Source organism: Diadema antillarum, unplaced genomic scaffold (assembly GCF_040938485.1).
Source record: "Diadema antillarum isolate AM-2024a unplaced genomic scaffold, OU_Dant_1.0 seq00000425_RagTag, whole genome shotgun sequence".
Classification (NCBI taxonomy): domain Eukaryota; kingdom Metazoa; phylum Echinodermata; class Echinoidea; order Diadematoida; family Diadematidae; genus Diadema; species Diadema antillarum.
The window spans coordinates 900,536-909,844 of record NW_027271407.1 but is presented as its reverse complement, the minus strand read 5'-3'; positions in this window follow the sequence as shown (position 1 = coordinate 909,844).

Below are 9,309 nucleotides of genomic sequence, written 5' to 3'. Positions count from 1 at the left end.
ACATCTTTAAATGCCATTGAAAAATATCGATCCGCGCAGGAGGAAGAAATATAGTCCCTAAAATACTAGTATCAATCTTCTACCATCAACTACTTTCACAACTTTAAAATCATGAATTTGTATTTTCGTACGAAGTTATAAGTAGAAATGTATATCAACCTGATAATAGTGCAGAAAAATAAAAAAAACAACATAAGAATTCTCGTATGGGCGGGTTCAGTGTCCATGAGTCGGTCACACTAAAATTCGCCCTAAGGCTGTATAGTTGTACCTCCGATGTATACAACTTGCATATACAATACTTCTGCTGTTCGATGTTGAATATTTCTAGCCATTAGTTAGAATCATCATAACCCGGTCAAGTCACACTATACTGTACTAGCACATGTACCTCATGGTATTATTTCCTTGGTACGCAAAGGTATTAGGAACTAGGCATGTCCGCAATGGAATGTCCCTTTAAACCCACTTCCACATGCATAGTCAGTCACTTTCTTTTTTATGTTACACTGGCCCCTATACAAGTATAGGAACACAAGGCCTATAAAATCTACTTCCATCAGGTATAAAGGAGATGTTTCAAAAAGCAAATGGATTGGAAATACCCCTGACACCATAGGAATGGCAACTACGTGGTAAACCACATCAATTACATCGGGTTCTGTGGCCCATGTAAAGAATTAAGACCCCTGACGCAATATATTCTATATGCAATGGAAGCAGGGAGGTAACGATTGTACAAGTATATAGACTTGAGGGGAAACTGCAATGACTGCATCATGTTCATAGTGAGCCATCTCCCAGCACGATTTCACCACAATTCATGATGTGTGGACCCTCGGGCATATTGCAAGTCAACAGCTCATTCTGATGTTTGATCAATATTTGAAATATATATTAACATATCATACTATATGTTTATCATTAAATATACATGAACTTCGATGATAAATAATATGATCATAAAATTCATGAATCATTTATATTGCATACTACAGTTGTATATAACATATAGGAAACTAAACACACACATACACTTACAACAGAATCAAAGTTCTTGCTGACTAGATATCCTGCATTTTTTATTGTACATGTGTCATCTCTCACTTACTCACTACACACATACATTTATGTACATAGGATGGTTTTTTTTTTTCGTCCTGTGGGCGTCTTGTGCAATGGTATTATAGTGAGGTCATGCAGCCTCCTGCCTCAGCTATAAAATTAAGAACTATAAATACTCACAAAGTAATCATATCATTTTCTCTGTGGTGATATTCTGCTGTAAAATTATAAACCCAGAATACAATACGCAATGGCTTCTTGATGGCGGATACAGTAATACACCCGAATATCAAAGATGTCATATGAACGTGAAAAGCGAAAATGTTGACGCTGGTCACGGGACAGTACTAGTAGCATGCGCCACTGCATGCGCCAGTTGGTCGAGGACTATAATACTAATTGGGGCGAATTGTTTGGGGCCGAATCACAATTTTGTCGAATTGCACGCGACCTGACTTGATACGTATGGTCCTGCGTTCATTCATGCACGTCGTCATTGATCCACGAGGGTGGGCGGTGAAGCGGATGGTTGAGTCATGTACGCATATATGAAGAAGTTCGCACCGGATAAATTGCTGCTGCGGCACTATTTCGCAATACATATTACTGAGTATAAAATGTACATGTACATTTAAAATTTACATTCATAATGGAAAAAGCATTATGTTCCGCATCCTCCATTTATGTACAGCTGACTTTACTGTTTCAAAATTTATTAGCACTCCGGTCCGTGATAGCGTTCTTCTATGCTTCCGACGACGAAGGACAGCGGCAGGGGAATGAATTATTTCCAGCACGATTGTCATTTTTGGTTTATTCTGTACACTACAGCTGTTGATGTATGGGACATAGGCCTACACATAACAGTACTCCGTTTTCAATGCATGGAGATGCCCTTTCCTATGCGGAGCAAGAAGCGAGAATGGAGCAAGGCGAGACAAGATCAACTAGGAGAATCGAAGACACGAGGAACGAGACATAAGAAGTGTCATCATAATAAATTATTATTATGGATGATGGAGGTGCATGACAGGGGTTGACAGAAAAATAAGCAGAGCTTGAAAGCTTGACATCCTTGAACGTAATCTTTATAAATTGGTATTCCATTATTCAAGCGCAAAATATACAAACATAATTACTGTATTAGTTTCCTACTCAATAGGGCCTATACCCTCCCTCCCCCCCAAAAAAACCCCACCCAAAACAACAACATGCAAACCTACTTTAGTATTCAATTTAATTAATTAACTAAGTATGACTCTAAATTTCTTTGAAACTTCTTGTAAAAGATGTCAGAAAGTATATTTCACTGTTCTAGAAATGTGTGCAAAAACGTCAACAAAATTCCAATAACTTCAATCATTATCTTTCTATCAAAAAAAAAAAAAAAATCAAATTCTCACTGTTGTGATTATAACATTGCCTAACATATGCGCGCTGTTACCCGTGCAATGGAGGTCATTATTCTAACAAAATGCCAATCAAAAAGGGGGAATACTGCAATGGGTTGTATTATAAGGTATCAATGGGAAAGATAGACATGCAAATCATATTTCGCCATCAAAGGAAGAGGAGAAAGTTAGGGTCAGCAAAAGCACGATTTCGCCTCTGAGTTATGATCTTATACTGTCTGCACTTAAAAAAAGAATATTGCATTGGTGCGAGTGGCAAACTGTTCTCGTAAGGGCTATACGAAAATTTACATATTGATGTAGAAAAAATAATGACGTTAAATGCGAAAAACTTAGCACCATGCTGCAGGCAGATGGAACTTGCGGTAATAGCGTCATGGCTGCAAAGACATCCAAAAACGAAGTAAAACAAAGTGGTCCTAAAAAAAGATGGGACCCTACTTTTATTAGGATCTCTGTGTTTTTGGATATATCTCAGTCATTTCAAGACCGATTTTCATCAAATAAACTTTGAATTCCTCTTGGAATTGCTGGTCTTTAATATTTCACAAATGGTTTCCAATTATCTTGCTAAAAGTTAGGATATGAAGCTCCCCCATCTTAAACCAAAACTATACCATCCCTAAAGGAAACCAAAACCCAAAGAGCTATGTGGATGGAGTGAAAGCGGCAACATTAGTAGAACACATCAGTGAACGTTTGAAAAAAATCGGACAATCGATACAAAAGTTATGAATTTTTTAAAGTTTTGGCGTTGTAACCACTGGATAAGGAGACTACTAGAAATCATGACGTCATGTGTGGACAACAATGTAAAGGAAATATAAAGAGAATTCCACAAAAATTCATTTTTCATGAAAATTTCACATTCCATCAACTTGATACTGGCATATGTTAAGGGTAGTAATTATTCCTCTGCTCTTTGAAAGCGGTTAGTCAAGTGCTCTTTCATTATACGCAAAAAAAAAAAATGAAAACATGTTGATTTTTTTTGGTATTTTCTTTTATTGCTGTCCACACAATGAGCTCAAGTAGTCTCCTCATCCAGTGGTTCCAACACTAGAACTTTAAAAATTCATAACTTTTGTATCGCATTTTTTTTTTTTTTTTTGGGGGGGGGTGTGTTATTTCATTTAATACCATCCTCTCTTCATCCTCCCCATAACTGCATGAGCTAGACGAAGCCCTCGGCATGGAGAGGGCCGTCATTTTATCAAACACAGTTATCTAATCATGACCAAATTACCATTCGGGCTCTTTTTCATGAGCTGTTCCAAATCTTGTAAGTAGTTATGTTGTTCTAAATCGGCCTATGATTTTTAAAGAAAGATATTGCACAGGAAATAAAATTATAGGGCCTACATGTAAAAAAAAACGTCAAAACTTTATAATAAGAAACCTTAAAGGAGACCTCCGGATGATTTTCAGATTTTTACATCACATTTGAACAACTATAAATTAGTTATACTGAGGACAGAGTTTTAGAATTTATGATAATTGGGATGAAGAATAAGAATATTTTCAAAATTTGGAACAAATTGCAATGAACAAGGATGATGACATGGCAGAGTCACCATAAGAACGCATGAGTTGGGGCTCAAGGAAGCAGAACAAAAGAAGAAGGCATGCATGGATTATGCACAGGTGAACTCGCAAGCAAGCGCTATGAAGCGGGGTTCCCACTATCGTGCGATCCATTGCGAACGCCACGATTGGACATTCGTAACTGATCGTGGAAAATTTGTTGAACTCGTCTGAAATTTTACGTTTGGATACGAGGTTATGCGAGTCTTTACGTGTTGGTACGCTTGAATGCGATATGGTCACGATTGGTCTATTTCAAGCGATACGATCAGTCACGATCTGGTCTGCCGTTCAGATACGATCCGACAGGATTGTCCTGATTGAGTTCACGATTGGTACCGATCTAACATGACCATTACGATCAGGATCCCCGATCTGGTACTTGCAGCAACGTACTGATACGTTCCAATACGAATACCGCGAACCACTACGGGCTGCTGAGATAAGATACGATATCTTTTACGATCGGGATCAGAAGCGACCCCCATTTAAGGCGCGATTGGACCCGAATGGGAATATCATAGTCCGGCTGACGATGGATTTCATTGTTCCCCTTAAATTATGCAGAGTGATTAGGCCTATTAATTTTATCCACAACCATTGAGGATGGCAAGGCTTGACAGGTTGACGATGATGACAAAATAACCTTTGCAGTATTGCTAATGACAATTATGTTATCAGAGAGAAAGCAGCACCCAGGCCAGCCATAACCTCAGATATTCCCTCGTCTAATATTAAACGTAAAGAAATTAATAGATTATGAAAACGATATGTTCACCCTCCCCCTCACAAAAAAAAAAAATGAAAAAACGAACCCAAATACATAAGATCAGATGATTGCCCCTCTTCCCCAGAAAAAAAACCCCAGCAAGACAAAATGACCTTTCTCTCCAATACATGAAGAAAATAATTATATGATGAAATGGAAGCTAAGAAAGAGGATGGGATCATTTTGAATGTTATGTAACATAGTATTATGTGTTATACGCTCGATATAAGAAAGTTGGCCGAATGGATAGTATTGCTTATGTGTTCGATTTCATATTCGCAAAGTGTATGTGTCATATGCCTTTTTATTTCAAAATGTCGTTATCTCATGGATTATTAAAAATTTGGTTTATTCGGCTTGATTTAGTGTTTTACTCAACTATGTTTAACATAACTGATACACACACATAACAGAAAAGTGACTCCCTAATCAAAATGATGTCACTTTTTCACAAAAAAGGAGGTTTTACGCAAAATTATTTCGCAGGGGTATATTGCTACACTTATTGAAGAACTAACTGTGAAAAAAAAATTAAGAGTAATCTTCATTGTCATAATCATACGAGTGATCTCACATCCACGACAATGGTCACTTTTACATTTGCAGTAATAATGAGAGTTGAAAATAACCATTTTCCTCTAAAATTGTGCTCTACCAAACATACAGAAAAAGACTTTGAAAAGTGTCAAAATAGATGTAAAGGGGTCAAACGATGGCTGATGAAACAACAACTCTTAATTACTATGTACAATACACAAACAGCAGGATACTGCACCCCCCCAAAAAAAAAACAACTCTGTAATATACTTTTAAAAATTAACCATTTGCCTTTGATATGTACCCATTCAAGCACGATTCACTAAATTATTCTCATCTTTGTACTGACGTTAGTCAATACTTGCAGACATACAATTGCCATTTTATTTTTGCTCATTTTTTGTTTTCGTTTAAAAAGTTATCCCATATCCTGTTTTGTGTGTCTGTATAATGGTAATAGCAACTCATTAATCAGAACATCATTAACATAATGTATGAAAACATCTAAAAATCTGTAATACAACTTTCATTTTATGAAATCATTAAAAAATGATTTTGATAATGTACCTTAAAAATTACGACAATTTAACCCCACACCGTCATACAATTTACCGTTTGGAAATGATAATCTAAAGATGCAGGCTAACACCTCTCAGAATACAAAATAAATTAATTTATGAGTAAAATAAGGGCAAATGGGTAAAAAATAATAATGATTATAAGCGGAAGTGAAGTAAAAAAGTCGATCCCGATCAACACGATTAAGAAGCACGATTAGACGAGATTTGCTGCGTTTGGATACGATCCTAGACGATCTGATGCGATGATCACGATCAAAAACTAATCATGTTAATCGTAGACAATTTTTGAACCGTCCAAAATTTTCCTACGATTAACGCGATTGCCACGATTGACCTTAAGATCTGATACAATCTGATAAGACCATCACGCTTGCTGCACGATTAAGACCACGATTTCAATCGTGGCGCCAATCGTGATAGTGGGAACCCCGCTTAATGGAATTACACTGCTACATTTTTGGAATATGTGAATGTCCTACTCCTATGTCATGTAATTTGTTTAAGGTTTTTCAAAGTATTGTTTCTCTGCTCAGAACCACAATAAATTCCACAAATCTGTACATGGAGTTGTCGATTTAATTTATTTTTATGTACTACATGACGTGAAATTATGAAAATTGTCTGAAATGCCCCTTTAACGAAGTTCGGCATGAGATGGCGCTGTTGCTCAATTCACACAGAGCAGAGCCTTCTATCAAGGCTCTGATTGCACACACCATGTTTCTACTCAAATGTTAGGGACAAAACATGTGTAGGTTCACTGGTCAACACACTTGTATTTTGAAATACAAAAATACAAAGTAAAATGACAAAATGATGTCAAGCATCAATGTTGAGTATAAACATTGTTATTGTCATAAATTCTTGAAACTACAAAAAGGGCGTTTTACCCTCAAAGCTAAATCACATAGCTTGATTTTTTTTTTCATCTTACGCCACCAGTTAAAATAACATTACCAATATCATAAAATCAGAAATATTCGCTGCATAAAATTTTCGCGTATTGTCACTGGCATTCAATGCAAAGTATATAAGAGAACCTTTGAATGCATCTTAATTTCACGAATCTTGGTTCCTCGCATAATTTGCGAAGATTAAGATCATATGAACGCAAAAATTTCAGGTTTTTACCTAGTGTTTATTTAGAAAAAATCTGATATACTCCCGTTGGGCATTCGTACCCCCGCCATCAGAATTAGAAATGCTAGCTTGACAACACTCAAATAATTAGCAACAATATGCTGCTTTCTATAGTCCCTTTTGTCCTGTTAACTGAAATTCCTTTCTTCGGGTACAATAATGTAGGCACTCTTCAGGGCCGGAGGAACCGGGGACGAATAAAATGTGGTTAAAGGGACTGTACACTATAACTGGTCGAGGTGAGGATTCAGCTTGTAACGTTTTGCAAGATATTTAGAAACCACAATGTTAAAGAGTAAACAATTCTATGGGGAATCAAAAGTTTATTTGATGAACATTGGTTTTGAAATGACTGAGATATCTATAAAAAAAGGTTGAACAAAGAGGTCTTAATAAAAGTGGTGGCCTATCAATTTTACTAGAAATCACATTTGTGAAAATCTCAGCCATTTCAAGGCCGATTTTCATCAAATAAACGTTGAATCTTTTTTGATATTACATTGTATTTCATAGTGCATATATGTATATATACATATATATTTTGTAATCTATTCTTTCATATTTCTCCTTATCTCACCAAAAAAATGTTGTGAAACTGAATCCTCACCTCAACCAGTACTAGACAGTCCCTTTAAGCTTTTGTCGATTGCAACGATTCTTTTTTTTTTTTTTTTTTTTTTTTTTTTTTTTTTTTTTTTTGGTCAGCGCATGAAACCTTGAAGTGGGAGCACGGGTAAGACCCCTTTTTTATGAAACCCGGAAGTGGCACCAGAAATATAAATTGTTTCCCCCCCCCCCCCCAACACACTTTTGAAAACGTGGCGACGGCCGTGCTCATTTACCTGTATCGTTGCTTCATTGTTTGCATGATTTGCTCTTTATATACACCAGCCCCCATCTGACGTTTGATAAACATTTTGAGCTGGATGTAAGCAGGGAAGTGGGAGTAATCAAGAAAATAACGTTTGAATCATTGAATCATTGAAAAGAAGATAGAAAGAAGTGATTTTCTTGAAATATAAGCAGGGATTTGTCTGTATAAAATTCCATTTGACTATAGTGTAAGCCTAACTTCTCGTAAAAAAACAATACTTTATAGCAGTAACTAATTAAGGAAATTTATGTATTGTATTTAAAACATAGATAGCTGTCTTTTTTTTTTTACATTTCCGCAATATATTTGTTGTATAGGTGGGGGGGGGGGGGGGTGAGGATGCAAAGTACCTAAATCATCGACAATGTGCATCATTATGATACTTTTGTGCTTAAAGATAATCAGTGACAGAGTTGGGGCATGATGAAATCTCAACTTAATTTATTCGTAAATGTGTTTGTAACAATTTTACATGAAAAGATGAAAACAGGAGCAACTTTGAAATTCAAGAGCTTCCTCATTTCAAAATCAGATGTTGGAAAAACTTTCACTATTTTGTTTAATTCCATTCTATTCATAAATGACAGCTTGACAAGGAGTGCAATTAAAGTGTAATTAGATTTTAATTGAAGGTGGGCAGACGTGAACTTTCAAAATTCTCTCCTGAGAAATGGTAAATGTCAAAAAAAAAAAAAAGATCGAGAGAAACATAATGCGAGGGAGCTATAGGGAAAGAAGAGGACAGAAGCGCTTCATAAGTGATGCATGTTATTTGCTTCATGGAAGGCTGACAACGAGAATGTGATATAATCTTCGGAGAAATCAAGTCAGAGACCCGCTCGACGACGCACAATATACAGACCGATGACATTTAACTCTTCGCGAGATGATACTGAGAAACCTCGTCGCTATTCCTCGCGGCTCTTCGACCACAATGCATGTCGTCACGGAGTGCGAACACCTGCTTTTTGTATGACTTTGGCATTGACAGTGATGGGTATTCCGGATGTGAAAGTCACAGTAGCGCACCGCCAATTGCATCATAACAAACATCTGAGTTATTAAAGTTCTTTCGACGTATAGACGAGCCGTTCTCCGGGAAGGCAGGGTCTATGCACTCCTGCATGCGATAAAGCAAGGTTAGATAAATGTAATTTGCAAAATTTTAAATCAAATTAGACGGTCGTGTGATCATGGTTTCCTGGAAGTAAATTTGTAACTTTCGGAGAGAAAAGCCCTGAAATGTGACGGCAGAGCTAAGCTTTGTCGTTTCCCTGCCTTTTGAGAAACAGAAGAACAACCAATAACAATGTATAGAGATAACAGTATACGCAGCGCATAATAAGT